Source organism: Paramormyrops kingsleyae, chromosome 9 (genome assembly GCF_048594095.1).
Source record: "Paramormyrops kingsleyae isolate MSU_618 chromosome 9, PKINGS_0.4, whole genome shotgun sequence".
Taxonomy (NCBI): domain Eukaryota; kingdom Metazoa; phylum Chordata; class Actinopteri; order Osteoglossiformes; family Mormyridae; genus Paramormyrops; species Paramormyrops kingsleyae.
In genome coordinates, this window is record NC_132805.1 from 26,329,410 (window position 1) to 26,347,802 (window position 18,393).

An 18,393-nucleotide genomic window follows, 5' to 3' on the forward strand; every position below is an offset into this window, starting at 1 on the left:
TGTGAAGAGATACAGAACAAGAGCTGGAAGACAATGTGGGAGAGCAAACAAAATCTCTCTGTGAGCTTTCTCTTTGTGAGCTACCTCTCTGTGGAGGGGACACTAACTCATAGGTTTGGTACAGATGCTGGTAGGTGAGCAAAAAAAACAGACAAAGCAGAATCTGCAGTTGCATCAGCAGCTGTGTTTATGGTAGTTTAAGCTAAAGCAATCAGTTGTAAATACAGAGTCTAGATTTATTAATAAAGATCAAGGGGACATCCCTCAAGTATATTGCAACACAGTTCAATAAGGAGGACCCAAGCCTTGTACTGTATGTATGTCTGACCTGAATGTAAATAGAAGGAACTGAAAATAAATATGGCTACAGTTGTTCACTGTGGTTAGGATACTTACCACTGCCTTTTGAATCGCTGACAGCAAAACAGTGCAATAGTCTGACCTGTGATATAAAAATGCATGGATTAATACCTCTTTATCTTCAAAGGTTTACCAATGTTTCCAAGCTGTATACATCCTAGACAGGGTAATTCAAGTCTGTAGAGAAAATTACACCAAGGCCACAGTTATTGTTCTGCCCGTGTCATCATGGGGTTTCCTCCAGTTACTCCGGCTTACCCCTTGAGTGCAAAAACATGCTGAAGTTCACTGGAGTTGCCAAACTGCCTGTAAGCATGAATTTGTGTATGAATGGTGTGTGTGCCCTCTGATAGGTTGCCACCCTGTCCTGGGTTGTTCCCTGCTTTGCACCTGTAGCTTCTGGGACAGGCCCTGAACCCCCACTATCTATATCAGACATGCGGCACAAAAATTGGGTGGATGGATGGATGGATTGTAAACTGAATTATAATGCCTTCTAGGGTTGTGTACATGGCTCGCAAATTCTGGCAAAATTTCTAGCCCATGTATGTCCCAAAAACAGCAAAATTTGTTCTGAAATGAGGCCAAAATAATTTTGGTATCTGACATGCTGTTACGATTGGCGTGCGAGGTAAGTGGGGAATCAGATGAGAGGGCCGTGAATACTATAACACGGGGTTTATTCAGGGCAGACAGCAACGAACATCAAACGAACATCAAACATCAATGACATACAATGGAATACTGACTGAGACGCGGACTAAATACACGGAACAAGTTGAACATAACAGGCAACAGGTGAAAACAATCGGGAATTAACACGAGGTAACGAGGGGAGTGTGGCACACACGAGGATCGGACGAGCCGGGCGTGACAGAACCCCCCCCCAAAGGCGCGCACTCCGGGCGCGCCCCAGGGGAGGCGACGGACGAGACGAAACCGGGGAAACAGGACCTGGAAAACAAGAGCAAAAAACATCAACGAGACACAGGGAACAGAACAGAAACACAGAACAAGCACAGGGACAAGAAGTAGGACAAGACCTGACACAAAACAGGGAACGCAGATGTAATGGAATGAAAACGATTATATTGTGAACTCACCAAAATTATACAATTTTTCTTTGAGATTATTTTTATTTTTCTGTTAAAACTACATTTATAAGAAACACCTGCACTTCTGATGTAGCTGGCACGTAATTTCCGGCTAATCGTTTCCTTTTAAGTGTTGGCGCGGACTGTCCTCCAGCAGAAATAAAGACTTGATGCTGGAGGTGAGTCGCATGACAGTTGCATTGTTCTAGAAAAGGGTCAGTCTATAAATACACACATGCATACACATGATCGCACATGTTTCAACCAGAGTAAATTTATTGATTATATGACAAGTTCAATTGGATGACTCATACTTGTTAAAATAAATAAATAAATAACATTTCGATGCAGGAATGCGAACTAGATTTGGCGCCAATTACTTCCTCAAAAGAAAATGAAGAAAAAAAACAAAATGCAATCATTTGCTAAACGAATTTCCATTGTTTTAGAAAGGAAAACGTGTGCAGTGTTGACAGACAGTGAACATTTATATGTGTGCAGGTATGTTATTTTGTGTTACTTTATGTATATTTAATGCATGTGGCTCAATGTAATGTTACGGTGATGGTTATTTTTCATGCATTTGTTACGATGTGAATGTTCTCTATATATGTATTTGAATATGTACGGAATGGGAAAAATTTACGATCACTGAGCAGAAATAAAGACTTGATGCTGGAGAAAGGAAAACGTGTGCAGTGTTGACAGACAATGAACATTTATATGTGTGCAGAACACGAGACACGGACCGCAGAAGCCATTAGAGGTGAATCCGTCACACTGGTGCCGTGACCCGGATCAAGATCGTCGGATCAGCGGGAGCAGATCGCCGTGGGTGCTGCGTGGACGTTTGAGTGGTGTGTGTAGTGTCTCAGTGTTCTGCGACACTAGGTAGTTTTTTTTTCCAACGCAAGGGGAGCGTTTATGTATTTTACTTAATTACTTGGATTTTAATTGGAAAAAAAAAAAGCTGTTTTTTTCCCCCCTCTTCCTTCTCTCTCTTCCCTCCTTGTATAATAGTATAACAAGCTATAGCTAGTGAATCAGGATACGATGCGTTTTACAGTCCCGCTATTGGCAGAGGCAGAGGTATTACTTCTTGTGTAAAACCAGGTGATACTGTGAGGGTGGAGTCTGACAGCGGGATCGCGAGAGATTTCCACACGTTGTCTGATAGGGTGAGAGGAGGAGGGCGTGGCTTAGGTCCAGATTGGTCTCCTATGGGGGAGGTTTTAAGGGATCGCCAGCACGCTTCCTCTCCCACGAACGACAATGTCTCTATTAATAGTTTAACTGATATAATTGGCCGATTAGGAGTGCACATTGGTGACTCTATTGCCGCTAGGTTGATGTCATCCATGCCTAGAGATGTAAATACTGGCAGTAATAGTGTGGCATCCTCTAATGTTCCAGCGACTAACTCAGTGGTTCCCACAAGGACAGACACTCCTCAGGGAGCAGTTCATGTTAAGACTGATGTTGAGCCCAGAATGTTTAGGGGTGATGACTCTGACAGGTACACCGTTCAGGAGTGGGTTGAAATGACTAAGACAAGCCTAAAACAGCAATGTTATGAGCGGGGTGACCAGGCAGAGGAAATCATGAGCAGATTATTGGGTAGAGCCAAAGACGTAGTGAGAATAGCCTTGCGGAGTGATGAATCTCTGGATGTGAAGGTTAATCCTGAAATTATTTATGATGTTTTAGTCTGTTATTTTAGTGAGGCTTCATCTTGCCTTCCTCTCGCGGATTTCTACACCACGCTGCCTAGGTCAAATAAGGGTCCTGTTGCTTATTGGATCAGAATTAACAAAGCGGCTGATACAGCTGATGATGGGCTAAGGCGCCAGGGTCGTAGGATGGAGGATGTCAGTGGCGAAGTGGCGCGCATGTTTGTAAAGCATTGCCCTGATCCGGAGCAGGCTTGCGTCTTTAAATGTAGACCAGTCAGTGAATGGACTTCAAAGGATGTGCAGATCAGGATTGATGATTACCAGAGGGAGGTGAGAGCGACTGTGAGGCCTAAAAATTTTGCTCATATTAAGAGTCATACCGCTACTGTGGCAGAAAATGAATCTCGTGGTCAATTGGATCCTTCTCATAGTGCGCTCGCTAGCCCCGCCTCTGGACATCAGCAGCCTACATTCCAGTGTCCTCCTCCCTTGTTACTTGGTCCATCTTCCTGCTCAACTCCTCAGAGTGGTCAGTACCTGCAGTACAGTTCAGCAGAGCCCTTGACGCAAAGTGTCTTGCGTTCAGATGACGGCGTTCTTGGTCGAATGATGAACATATTAGAACAAGTACTAGTTAGAGTGGAGCAACTCGACTCTGTCCCAACAAGCAATCGGAGATGTTCTTTTGGGTTAAATTCGGTTCCTTGTAAAGTGTGTCACAACAGTGGCCATACTACTCTGCAGCACTGCAAGTCTGGCCGTCTTTGTTTTCACTGTTTGTCTCCCGGTCATAGTAAGCAACAATGTCCTGGCACGACGTCCGCGTGTACTCAACAGGAAAACTAATGGACCTGTGTTTGGTGGGAGGCAATACAGGTCAGGCTAGACACTCCCTTTTGAACGACTGTCGTAGTACTTCCTTATCTGACGTGTTTATGAACGCTTGTGTTAGTGACACTTCGACAATTGTTTGCCAGAACATCCAGCTTATCGGGCAAAGTAACAGTTTGTTTTTCACTCCGGTCAGAATCGCTGAGAAGGTCACACTTAGTGCTATGCTAGATAGCGGTTCGATGGCATGCACGATGAATGAAGCTGCGGAAACCACTCTACTAGAAGCAGGAGTGTTGTGCGAAGCGGACCGCTTTTCTTCAAATGTTACGCTAGTGGGTGTAGGTGGTCGCAGGGTGTCCCCGAAATCTACATTCAACATTGGAATGGAGGTTTATGGTTGCAAAATGATGGTCCCCACTTTAGTAGTTGAAGGCCAACATGACGAGCTCATCCTTGGCACAAACATGATTAAGCACATTATTAAGGAATCAAAGAAATGTGCTAATTACTGGAAAGCGATTTCTGTGCCATTTTCAACGGATGGGGACACTGAACAATTTTTGTCTATGCTTGCTGGTCTTGATCGCTGGAAAGGTGATTATGTTCCAGATAAGATTGGGACAGTAAGGTGTAATTCAGCTATTTCCCTCAAGTCTGGTCGGGAGTACCTTGTTTGGGGTAGGCTGCCAAAGTCGGTGCGCCTTTCACCTGGCAGAACAGTTGAAGAAACCCACGAGACGTCTGCTCGTTCAGCTCCTAGGGGTGTCATGGTCGCACGTGTGGTTTCTTCATTGAGAGCTGATGCATGGGTTCCGTTGAAACTTATGAATGTATCTGATAAACCGGTAGTACTGAGGCGCAATGCTAAACTTGCGGACCTGTATACATGTATGGCGATGGAAGATTTGGATTTAGTCAGCAGTACTCAATGTACTTTACCTGTTGTGACAGATCAGACCTCGGCCAGTGGTCCTTCAGCCAAAGAGAAATTATCTTCTATTGGCCTAGACAACCTTGACATCGACGGTTGTAATGTCTCAGAAGGGTGCAAAGGTGAGTTGGCCGATTTGATTGTGAAGTACCAGGATGTGTTTTCACGTCACCATCTTGATTGTGGAAAAGCTGACAAGTTCGTCCATAGAATTCATTTGACTGACTGCAAACCGTTTAGGCTACCTTTTAGAAGAGTCCCTCCCAGTCAATATCAGAAATTGCGCCAGGTCCTAAGTGACATGGAACAGAAGGAAATCATAAGTAAATCCACCAGTGAGTACCCTTCGCCTCTTGTGCTTGTGTGGAAAAGGAATGGTGATCTGAGGGTGTGTACCGATTTTCGGTGGCTTAACAAAAGAACTGTTAAGGACGCTTACCCTCTTCCCCATCAAGCAGATTGTTTGGCTGCACTGGGAGGTAATTCATTGTTTAGTACTATGGATTTAACCTCAGGATTCTATAACATGCCCTTGCACGAGGATGATAGGAAGTTTTCAGCATTTACTACACCTATGGGGTTATATGAATATAACCGGCTTCCGCAGGGTCTTTGTAATAGCCCGGGGAGTTTTATGCGGATGATGACATCAATTTTTGGAGATCAGAACTTTCTCGGTTTGTTGTGTTACCTGGATGACCTTTTGGTCTTTGCACCAGATGAGAAGACAGCTTTGGAACGCCTTGAGATGGTCTTTGGTAGGCTTCAGGACCATAATCTGAAATTGGCACCTAAGAAATGTCACTTTCTTAGGAGTTCAGTGAAGTTTCTTGGTCATTACATCAACAAAAATGGGATATCCACAGATCCAAGCAAGGTTGAGAGCTTCGCTAGTATGTCAAAAGGGGATCTGATGGAAGCAGATGGTAAAACCCCTTCGGAAAAACGTGTTAGGTCCTTCTTGGGGATGCTTAATTACTACCAACATTTCATCCCTAGGTATTCTGTCTTAGCTAAGCCTCTGTTTTCGCTTTTGACGGGTCATGGTGGTAGACCTAGAGGTACCAGAGTCCCCAGGCGAGCTCCGATGGTCAGAAAACTTAGTTCCTGTGACTGGACAGTTGAACATGATCAAGCGGTCGACAATTTGAAGGTGGCTCTTGTGAATGCGGTAGTGTTGGCTCACCCTGATTTCAGTCGCCCGTTTGTATTATCTACAGATGCTTCCCTTGATGGACTGGGCACCGTATTATTGCAGGTCCAGGTAGGAGAGACGATAGCCAGACCAATAGCGTTTGCCAGCAAATCCCTGACTCAGTCTCAGAAGAATTACCCGGCACATAGACTCGAATTGTTGGCGCTCAAATGGGCTGTATGTGATAAATTTAGTCACTGGCTAAAGGGTCATGACTTCACCGTGTGGACAGATAATAATCCACTGACACACATCATGACCAAGCTGAAGTTGGATTGCTGTGAGCAACGGTGGGTATCTAAATTGGCCTGTTTCAATTTCGATATAAAGTATGTGCCAGGGTCGAGGAATGTGGTCGCTGACGCTTTGAGTCGAGTCCCCTTCATCAGGAATAGTGTCGGACACCGGCTGATCAATGAGCCTTATGGTCACCTGTTAGATGAAGTCTCAGAGTTGCCGGGCGCTTCGGTTCAGGAAACTTTTCGGAAGTCGAACGATTTGTCTGAGGAACGGCTGTTCACACACGGTCAGTCGTTTCATCCACTGGGCCAGTCCTTTTCAGAGAAGGAAGTGTCAGCTATTCTAGAGTCGCACAATGATTGGGATTCTGGAGCGAGGCATAGAGCTGTGGCGGTGGTTCAGCACTTATCTCAGGTTGTCCCCGTTGACTCGGCTGACTTACCTGTCTTTTCGGAGAGGGAATTGCGAGATGCTCAAGTGTTTGATCCAGTTTTGTCGCGTGTGATGTTTTACGTGGAAAGGTCTCGTAAGCCTTCCAGGAGAGAAAGTGCGGGTGAGTCGGTTGTGGTTTTAAGGCTTCTGAGGTGTTGGGATAAACTTATCCTGAGAAATGGTATCTTGTACAGGGTTTGCCGTGGCCAAATGTTAAAAGCGAAACGTTTTCAGTACGTGGTTCCTGAGTCTCTTAAGACCAGAGTCATGGAGGGAGTGCACAATAATGCTGGTCACCAAGGTCAGTCGAGATCCCTAGGTATTGCGAGGCAGAGGTTCTTCTGGCTGCATATGGATCGGGACATTCGGGATTATATCCAGTGTTGTCAACGGTGCATAGTGAGTAAGGTGTTGGAACCTGAAGGCAGGGCTCCGCTGGAGAGTATCTCCACGTCGAGGCCGCTGCAGCTGGTATGTATGGACTTTTGGTCAGCGGAAGCTTCGAATAATAGATCTGTGGATGTGCTGGTCATCACTGACCATTTCACGAAGCTGGTCCAAGCATTCCCTTGCAAAAACCAGTCCGCCAGGAGAGTGGCTAAAGTGCTCTGGGACAAATACTTTTGTATTTACGGTTTTCCGGAACGAATACATAGTGACCAGGGCCCCAGTTTTGAGAGTGAGTTAATCAGGGAGCTTTCGATGATTTCTGGTATCAGGAAATCCCACACGACACCATATCATCCAATGGGGAATGGCTGTGTAGAACGGTTCAACAGGACTCTTGGCAATATGATTCGTGCTTTGACGCCTGATGAGAAGGATTGGCCTAGGAGACTGCAAGCCATTACTTTTATGTACAATTGCACGGTTCATGAGACTATGGGCTATGCCCCGTTCTATTTGATGTATGGCAGGATCTCCCGTCTTCCTGTTGACGTCCTTTTTGGCAGTGTTCTTTCGGATCCTGACGTTGGTCAGTATGATAGGTATGTAGCTGGGTTAGTAGAGGACTTGAAAGGTGCAATGCTGATTGCTCAAAGGCATGCTAGCACTGCACAGAACAAGCAGGCCAGGCTTTATAATAGGAACATGAAGGGTTCTCCTATTGAAGTAGGTGACCGTGTTTTGGTGGCCAACAGACGGGAGAGGGGCAAAAAGAAGACTGCTGATAGGTGGGAATCGACGGTGTTTACTGTCATGGAAAAGAATGCTGACACTCACACTTATAAGGTCCTGGACACTGCCACCGGCGCGTGAGAGAGTGGTTCATCGCAACCTGTTGATGTTGGTAAATTTCTTACCTGTGCCTGATGCATTGGTGCCTCCAGATGAGGATTGTTCCGGACAGTCCGTGGTCTCTGATGATGTTAGTGTGGCTGGAGGTCGATTGTCCGCTGGGAACAATGTGTCTGGAGACATTGGGTCTGAGGCGGGCACTACCTTGAGCTCTGGCAGTTTTAGTCTAGATGCGGTGGATGGGCCTACTTATGCGGTGGATGGCAGTACTCTTGAGTCCAGGCATGAGTGTTCGCGTGGTCAATCCTCCACTGGTTTGGCTAGTTGCGAACCTGCGGATCCACAACTACGGACCACAGTGTGGATTGCACAGTTGCCTGCTGATGGGCGAAAACAGTTAGGTCACCCTGGAGTTCCGTCCGGTGCCTTACCTGATACTGTGTCGCATGGCAGTTCACTGGATGATACTGTTCTTGGTCTCCCTTCTGGTTTTGAAGGTACGACTGTTAGGGGCGGTACAGCTCTGGCTAGTGGTGATTCGGGCCAGGAGGGTTTTGATGCGCACACCAGTACTGTTCAGACACGGTGTGGTCGTCCTGTTAGACCAGTGAATAGACTCGTGTACACCATGTCCGGGCAGGGGCTTTTACAAACTGTGGGTCAACATGTTCAGGCTATTGTAACCTAATGTGCACCTGTTTGTTATGTTTTTTTTTGTTTTTGTGTTTGTTCTTGATGTTTATTGCTTGATTGATTATTCTGTGCCCTGATGGCATTTCTGAGTAGTGGTATGTGTTGTGTCAGTCTTTGTGGGACTGTGTGGGTTGTGCGAGGCAGGCTACTGCTGGTAGTTGTTTAGGGAGCCTGACATCTCTCTCTTTCCACTTCATCTTTACTTGGTGTTTTACTGGTTGGCATCTAGGGCCCATAATGTGCTTGCGGTTTGGTTTCTGTTCTTTTTTTTATGTGCCTTGGCTTGGGCATAATTTTGGCTGAATTCAGAGGGGGTGAGTGTAATGGAATGAAAACGATTATATTGTGAACTCACCAAAATTATACAATTTTTCTTTGAGATTATTTTTATTTTTCTGTTAAAACTACATTTATAAGAAACACCTGCACTTCTGATGTAGCTGGCACGTAATTTCCGGCTAATCGTTTCCTTTTAAGTGTTGGCGCGGACTGTCCTCCAGCAGAAATAAAGACTTGATGCTGGAGGTGAGTCTCATGACAGTTGCATTGTTCTAGAAAAGGGTCAGTCTATAAATACACACATGCATACACATGATCGCACATGTTTCAACCAGAGTAAATTTATTGATTATATGACAAGTTCAATTGGATGACTCATACTTGTTAAAAAAAATAAATAAATAACATTTCGATGCAGGAATGCGAACTAGATTTGGCGCCAATTACTTCCTCAAAAGAAAATGAAGAAAAAAAACAAAATGCAATCATTTGCTAAACGAATTTCCATTGTTTTAGAAAGGAAAACATGTGCAGTGTTGACAGACTGAACATTTATATGTGTGCAGGTATGTTATTTTGTGTTACTTTATGTATATTTAATGCATGTGGCTCAATGTAATGTTACGGTGATGGTTATTTTTCATGCATTTGTTATGATGTGAATGTTCTCTATATATGTATTTGAATATGTACGGAATGGGAAAAATTTACGATCACTGAGCAGAAATAAAGACTTGATGCTGGAGAAAGGAAAACGTGTGCAGTGTTGACAGACAGTGAACATTTATATGTGTGCAGAACACGAGACACGGACCGCAGAAGCCGTTAGAGGTTGTAACAGCCTAATTGTGTGGTGTCTCTTTAAGGCATGAGATGCTGATGTTGTTATAAGTACGCGTCACTGCGCGTTCGGGGTACGCGAGAGCGACGCGCCGACACGTGTGTGCATGGACCCAGACAGATCCTGTTTTATTTTCTTTTTTTTAGTTTTTTTTGCAGCGTCACGGGTTGTTTGAACACTGTGCACCATGTATGGTGAGTGACAGCCGTTCAACCGGGCCTTGTAAGGTTGAGGAAGATAATTATTAAAGGACGAACACTGTGGAATTCCTAATGTAATAGTATTCGTGTGTTTTCTTGCTAAAATATTTCCACCTCCTCCTTTACACCACTGAGCACAACCCAGTTTCGTTACAAAATGGCGCCCGAACATCATCTCCTGGACCCTCGGCGTGCAGTATCTCTGAGCGGCTGATTGAGGAATATTAAAACAGCTACGTCGCAGCGAAGTGGATGTCGGCCATGCTTCACGGGAACAGGACAGGCTAACCTAGGTGCGGACGTCGGGAGGACCAGCGGCCAATGCAGGTCTGTTTTCGAATTAATGTATTGTCATCTGCCGAACCTCTTCGCCGTGACTTCGCTGGATAAATGGGGACCTGAGTTGTTTGGATACAAGATGGATACCTCTTCATCATAGTTTTGTATGCGCATGTACTGTATGCGGGGAGGAGCTCACCAGTTTTTCCTACCTCATCAGCTGAGCTCAGGCTGCAGACTTTATTTCTGTACAAGTGGGAACTTTTCTTTGCCTTTTGACTAAACCGGTCGTTATGGGAGCGAACTGGGAAAGATTATTATCTGAAATCTGAAGCGTGAAAACTTAATAGTAAAAAAAAAAATAAAAAAATGTAAAATTATATATATATGTATAGGTTTTCACTGGGCTGATGATTCTTGTTAAGAAGCTATTTCGAGTACAGTTGATGTAGTTATAGTGCTATTCATATGAAGTTACTTAAGTTGCATTTCTTCGGCAGCTGAACACTTTTAGTTTGGGGTGTTTAATTCTTCTACCCCAATGCTTCAAAGCGATATATTTCTTTAACTGCTAATACAATAAGTTAGCATGCTTTAGTTAATTTCCGTGTGATCAGAACTGAATTGGGTTTCAGCACAACTGTTGTTATACGGAGTTGGGCTCTAATAAGTGGGTATCATGGCTACTCATCCTAACTGGACTGACATGTGTGACGGTGTGGACTTCAGGTCACTGCCAAACAAACATTCTACCAGACTTAACACTGCTGACCTTGGACATAAGGTGCGGAGCCTGCAAACAGAGGTTGATATGCTTCAGCAATGCCTGCACGAATCTTTGGATCTCCAGAGAAATATTTTAGAGCGGTGGACTCGACAAACAAGACCTGTTCCGAAAGTGCCATCTGCACAGGTTGCTCACCCGTTTCCACAGGCCTCCTCCACTCCATATGCGCCACGCCTACCTGACAGGGAAATAGGACAATCCATCACAACACCTGGCCCCACACAGTCCGCCAGGGCCCTGCCCCAATCCCAGTCAGATTCACTGGAGTTAATTAACACAACTAGAGTTCTGTCTGCAGCATTACACCATGCCAAATTGGAACCCAGTGTATTCACTAATGATGGTAGTCTTCACCCAGAAGAATGGCTACAGTCTGTTGATGCTTATAAGACTTCCTTAAACCTAGCGGACACACAAGTCCTCAGAGAACTACCACACTTCCTAGCTAAGGGACCAAGGAAGTGGTTTAACGTACTCAGTCCTCACGTGTCCACTTAGACCAAATTTTGTGAACTTTTCAGAACTGTGTTCTCGTCTGCTGATGACCAGGAGCACATTTTGAGAGGCATCCTGGACCGTTTCCAGTGCCTTGATGAGCCTCTGCCAACATTTGTTGCCCATATGCTCAGTGAATTCAGGAGGCTGAGGAGCCCACCATCTGAACAGGAGCAAATTGTGCTCATCTGTAAACACGCAGTGGAGAAGTACAGAGTAGCACTGTATGGGACGCCTGTAAGGTCAGTGATCGATCTAGTGCTGCATGCCCATGAACTGCATTCTGTTCTCGGCACCAATCTATGGAAGTAAATTAATGACAAAAGTCGTTGATGAAAAAAAACACGTTGAATTACACTTATCGAATAAAAACGCATTGCATTAATGACGCTTTGAATTTTTGGGGACTGTAATTTAATATCTGCATACATTTAAACATTGAACATTTCAACTGAAAACATTTCAATCGTAATTTCATTGCTTAAATATTCAGTACAAAAATATTCGGCTTCCAAAATTCAGTTACAAAAGATACGTATTTTAAAGTGCATGTTTATAATTCAACCACATCAATTCAGTTAATTTAATTTCGCCTCAAAATAAATTTCAAAAGAACAAATTCAGTTGAAAATATTCCATGTGTTTTATTCGCATCTTTATTATTCAAGCAGTAACATTCAGTCCTCTTATTTCTGCTTTACAATATTCAGTCCCGTTATTTTCGCTGTTTCAAATACGCTGCCACAATTTCAGTGGTTTAAAATACGATCCGAAATTCAACCCTCTACATCCGGGACTAGCAGGATGAGCCATAGATTGCCGATAGAGTTCTCTTCGGGAACCGCGATCAAAATGGAGCAAGCGATCAGTACAAGTACTAATTGACTTGGCAGCAGATTTTTGTTGATTGTGTTATTTATGTTTCTTGTCGTTTACTGGTCAATACGAAAACTTATTGGGATGGGATAGTAGTGGACTTGGGGACTGACAGGTGCGCGATGTCGGCGATGACACCAGAAGGGACCTTAATAGCACTTTGCTAGCTTGCAAGGGGAACAGGGGGATAGTCGTCGACTTGGGGACTGACAGGTCCGTGACGTCGGCGATGACACCAGAAGGGACCTTAATAGCACTTTGAAAGTATGATATGCCTAATTAATTAAGGAAAAGACGGTGACAATGAAACGGCATCGGACAGGGCTGGGCCGTGAAATATCGCGTCGTGTTTATGAACATTCATATCGTCATCAGTGTATAATATCGTGCTAAACATTTGTTTTCTTACATAATAGTTATAATGCACTATTTATACAAATTCCATCAAGGTATAAGTCAGTTGCTGGCACCCTTGCCATTATACCTGCTGCCAGCAGCTTTCATAACTGACTGTCAATATCATAAATTTATCACGCTGATTTAAACTCTTGGTGTGTAAACCTTGTAGTTGCCCGCAGGCATCTTACGTTAGCAAGATAAGTTTGGTGATAATTAATGTAGCTAGCGAATTACTTACATAAAAACCTACTAGTTGGGGTTGCAATAAGTTATCGTATTGACCAGTAAACGACAAGAAACATAAATAACACAATCAACAAAAATCTGCTGCCAAGTCAATTAGTACTTGTACTGATCGCTTGCTCCATTTTGATCGCGGTTCCCGAAGAGAACTCTATCGGCAATCTATGGCTCATCCTGCTAGTCCCGGATGTAGAGGGTTGAATTTCGGATCGTATTTTAAACCACTGAAATTGTGGCAGCGTATTTGAAACAGCGAAAATAACGGGACTGAATATTGTAAAGCAGAAATAAGAGGACTGAATGTTACTGCTTGAATAATAAAGATGCGAATAAAACACATGGAATATTTTCAACTGAATTTGTTCTTTTGAAATTTATTTTGAGGCGAAATTAAATTAACTGAATTGATGTGGTTGAATTATAAACATGCACTTTAAAATACGTATCTTTTGTAACTGAATTTTGGAAGCCGAATATTTTTGTACTGAATATTTAAGCAATGAAATTACGATTGAAATGTTTTCAGTTGAAATGTTCAATGTTTAAATGTATGCAGATATTAAATTACAGTCCCCAAAAATTCAAAGCGTCATTAATGCAATGCGTTTTTATTCGATAAGTGTAATTCAACGTGTTTTTTTTTATCAACGACTTTTGTCATTAATTTACTTCCATACCAATCTTTCACAGACTTCTCATAAGCAGACGAAAAGTGGAGTTGAGGGAGGACCCCGCTGCTTTAAGTGTGCTATGCCTGGTGTTACATCTCGCACATGCCCTAACTGTTCCGCTGATTTTCAGGGAGCTCAGTACTCTTCCAGGCTGGCTCCAAAGCTTCCTCCAACGCTGCTTACAAATCACTACCCGGAAACTCGGAATACAGAGCCAGACAGAGCTGATGCTGTAATGGAGATGGAACCAACGGGTAGGAGGCAGGGAAACTTCAGGGGGGGGAGAGTGTTTCGCAGAGGCAACTCTCCTCCCAGCCAATAACTCTGCCCTCATTGCCTGTATCAGACTCAAATGCGCCTTTAATGCTCAACCACGTTGAAGATGGAGCTTCACAGTCACCATGGAACACCCCTCTCAGGGCTAAAGTGAGCCTTAATGGAGCAGCCCTGGATGCCACGCTCGATACAGGTGCGTCCCTTTCAGCGGTTAATGCACCTATTACTTGGGAAGACCCAAAACGTGTCAATAAGGAATCCGTGGAATTCTCCACCCATAAGGCTGGCCAATGGCACTAACTGCACCCCATTAGGAATAACCTGGTTAAACATTGGATTTATGGGCAAGCGAGTCTATCAACGGTTTGTGATAGTAAAGGACCTGTCATCCCCATTAGTTCTTGGGATGGACTTTATGACTCGCGCTTCTCTAACAATACATGTCCCAACGAGAACTGTAATTATGGATGATAATCCCCCATGTCTTGATGAGCTCTGCGGAAATGGCTTTGTGGAAGCTGATCTTGAGTGTGGAACGATGACTCTGCAGGACCCCTCACAACACTCTCTCCGTGGTAAGGCTGGGGAAGCTAACTTGGATTCTGTGGACAGAAAAGAGTTGGTAAAGTTGTTAGAGGGTTACACCGATCTGTTTGAGGGCCACCTTGGTCGCACTTCCTTGGCGGAACATACCATTGTTACTGGGGATGCAAAACCTGTTAACTTGCCGCCGTATCGCACCTCACCTGCTAAAAAGCAAATTATCGAGGAACAAGTAAAAAAAATGCTACAGGAAGACATTATTGAACCTGCATCAGGGCCATGGGCGGCTCCCGTGGTCATTGTGAATAAACCGCCCCGCGAACCAAGGTTCTGTGTTGACTTCCGGGGTCTAAATCAGTTGACTGTGAAAGATTCTTACCCACTCCCGCGAGTGGATGAATCGCTAGACTTTTTATCAAGAGGAAAGTTTCTCACGACACTGGACCTCGCTCAAGGTTACTGGCAGGTCCCCATTGCTGAAGAGGCTAAACCAAAGACTGCTTTCATTTCACATTGTGGCCTGTTTCAGTTCAAAGTCCTTCCTTTTGTAACGCCCCCGCGACTTTTCAGTGGCTTATGAACAATGTCCTAGCTGGTCTAATTTATAAGTCCTGCGCGGTGTATTTGGATGATATTGTTGTCGCGTCACCGACTTTTGAACAACACCTACTTGACCTAAAAGAGGTCCTCAGTAGGCTTGAATCTGCTGGCCTCTCTTTAAAACTAAGCAAATGTCAGTTCTGCCTTTCAGAACTCACCTTCCTTGGCTATCGTGTTACGCCAGCTGGCATTCATCCTGACCCTGACAAGGTGAGAGCCGTGACTGAGTTCAAGGTGCCAACCACGACAAAGCAGGTGCGGCAGTTCCTTGGCCTGATGGGTTACTACCGCCGGTTTGTGCAGGACTACGCCAGTCATGCTGAGCCACTCTTCGCTCTCACTAAAAAGGACGTACGGTTTCACTGGAATGAGAGGTGCCAAGCGGCTGTGGACTTTTTAAAACGTTCTATAACCTCGGCACCAGTCCTCAGGTTCCTGGATTTTTCGCGTCCATTCTTTATTCACACCGATGCATGTGATGCTGGGCTTGGAGCGGCACTAATGCAGAAAGATGAGGAGAACAAAGATGTCGCTGTGGCGTTTGCTAGTCGCGCGTTGCACAAATCAGAGAAGCCTTACTCGACCCCAGAAAAGGAGTGTCTGGCCGTTATCTGGGCCTTGGAGCATTTCCGACCCTATGTCGAAGGCTTGCATGTAACTATTTACACTGACCACAGCAGCCTCAGGTGGCTGATGTCTCGTCCAAACCCCTCAGGCAGGCTTGCTCGGTGGTCTCTTCGCCTTCAGGACTTTGACTTCAGCATCATTCACAAGCCTGGAGAACGTAATAAAGTGCCAGATGCCCTTTCACGTAATCCCCTTCCAGATGCGAATGCCCCTATCGATCTTCTCCCAGCCTACGCTTTGATCGGAAGCATGGACCTTCGTGCTCTACCTTCTGTGATTGTTTCAGACCGCCCACATGTTCGTCAGTTGCAGCTTGAGGACCCAGTCACGAGCGCATTGCTCCGTCAAATAGAAGGTGACCAACTAACTGAGAAAGATGAGCGAGATCTGGATAAGTACGTTGTGGAAGACGGTCTCCTCTATTTCCTTGACTCAAAAACAAAATGTGGTCTCCACCCACTCAAGCAGTCCAAACTGTTTGCTCCTACTGCGCTCCGTGGTTATCTGCTCGATAACCACGGAGTATTACCATGATCATCCCACAGCCGGACATCTGGGCATTGCAAAGACGTTAGCACGCTTGCGTCTCAGATTCTTCTGGCCAAACATGAACTCTGATGTGAAAAAGTATGTGGTCTCGTGTTGTTTGTGCCAAGCCACTAAGCCAACTCAAAGAAAGACAGCAGGCCTTATGATCCCCATTCGTCCGCAAAGACCATGGGAATATACGGGGGTGGACTACAGTATATTGGCCCACTTCCCCGCACACAAAGGGGTAATGCATATATCCTTGTTTTTGTGGACTATTTCTCCAAATGGATTGAAGTGAGTGCTGTGAGAGAAGCCACCGCCCAGGTTGCCGCCAACAAGTTCATTACTGATATTTTTGCCCTCCTACCTTATTTCTGATAGAGGAACGCCTTTCGTCAGTGAGCTATTTGAGCACACTGTGTTGACGCTTGGAACTGAACACAGACTGACAACTGCATACCATCCTCAAACTAATGCTACTGAGCGTGTAAATCGCACTTTGAAAACAGCCTTTCGAGCATACGTTGGGGATAAGGTATCTGCCTCAGATCTGTTTTGCACTGCGTACTGCGCCTCACGAGAGCACAGGTCTGAGCCCATCTATGATGCTCTACGGGCGAGAGTTGGACACGCCCTTGGACCTCATCACTCAGCCCTCCTGGGAAGGCCTGGATGGCCCTAGGCCTTCTTACCCAGATGACCTGAGAGCTTCACTTCAGGATGCTCATGAACATGCTCGCACGGTGCTCACAGAGAGTCATAAACGGCGGAAGCATTACTATGACCTGAGGCGTCGCCCAGTCTCTTTCGAAGTTGGAGACCTGGTCAGAGTAAAGTCGCACCCAAAATCAAGTTGGCCCCCCTCTACGTTGGTCCCTACCGTGTCTCCAGGAGGATGTCTGATGTAAATTACTGTCTCACTAAGGTGGACACTGGGGAGAAGGTTGGAGTTTTTCATGTTGCGAACCTGCAACCATTCTACACTTGGGCCACAGCTTTGTCTGGGGAAGATGCAAAACTAAAGGCTGCGGCAGCTTTGGAGCTCAGTCTTCCTGACAGCAGCTTGCCTCATGCTCTCTCAGACCCGGTCTGTAGTGACTGTGATGTTGATACTAACACCGTGGTCTATGGCGACGCCCCTGCTGAGGCTGACTTTGTCCATACTGATGCTGTCCCCTTTTTCTTGGACCAGGACTCTTTGCAAGAGACTGCTGACCTTGCTCTGGGGACAGAGGTTGACAGTTCTCCTCCTGCAAGTGATGGATGTGGTGTTGGGGGTTCGTATAACCTCAGACCGAGGTGTGTTCCTAGAGTCACCACTGACTGGTCGGTCAATAGGTGGACCAACCCTTTTCATGCTGCCAAATTGGACCTGAAGTGACCTCCCTTGGGTTCTGTGTTTTTCGTGTTGTTATTGTTATAACATGTCTACTGCCATTGTCTGTAGTTTTGGTGATGTTTTCTCACTCTTTGCTGTCCTGTTGCGGCTTTTGGGTTAAAGTAGGAAAACAAAAAAAGAGGGGTTTCATTTTGTGGTTGTCCTGCCTATCCTGCTTTTGTTTTCGTTGTGCATCATTTGTCCTACCAGACATTCTCCATATAGAAATCTGTCATGTATGCCAGGTTGTTCATATTGTGCTCGTTATGTCCCTGTTTCGGTTTTGACATCTTATCCTGCCGACCTTGTATGGAGGCCGGTTAAGGGTGGTCTGTGCCTTTGCTGTGTTCGGCTGAGGGCAGCCTTTGTTTGACCGGGGGGGAATATGTAACAGCCTAATTGTGTGGTGTCTCTTTAAGGCATGAGATGGTGATGTCATTATAAGTACGCGTCACTGCGCGTTCGGGGTACACGAGAGCGACGCGCCGACACGTGTGTGCATGGACCCAGACGGATCCTGTTTTATTTTCTTTTCTTTAGTTTTTTTTGCAGCGTCACGGGTTGTTTGAACACTGTGCACCATGTATGGTGAGTGACAGCCATTCAACCGGGCCTTGTAAGGTTGAGGAAGATAATTATTAAAGGACGAACACTGTGGAATTCCTAATGTAATAGTA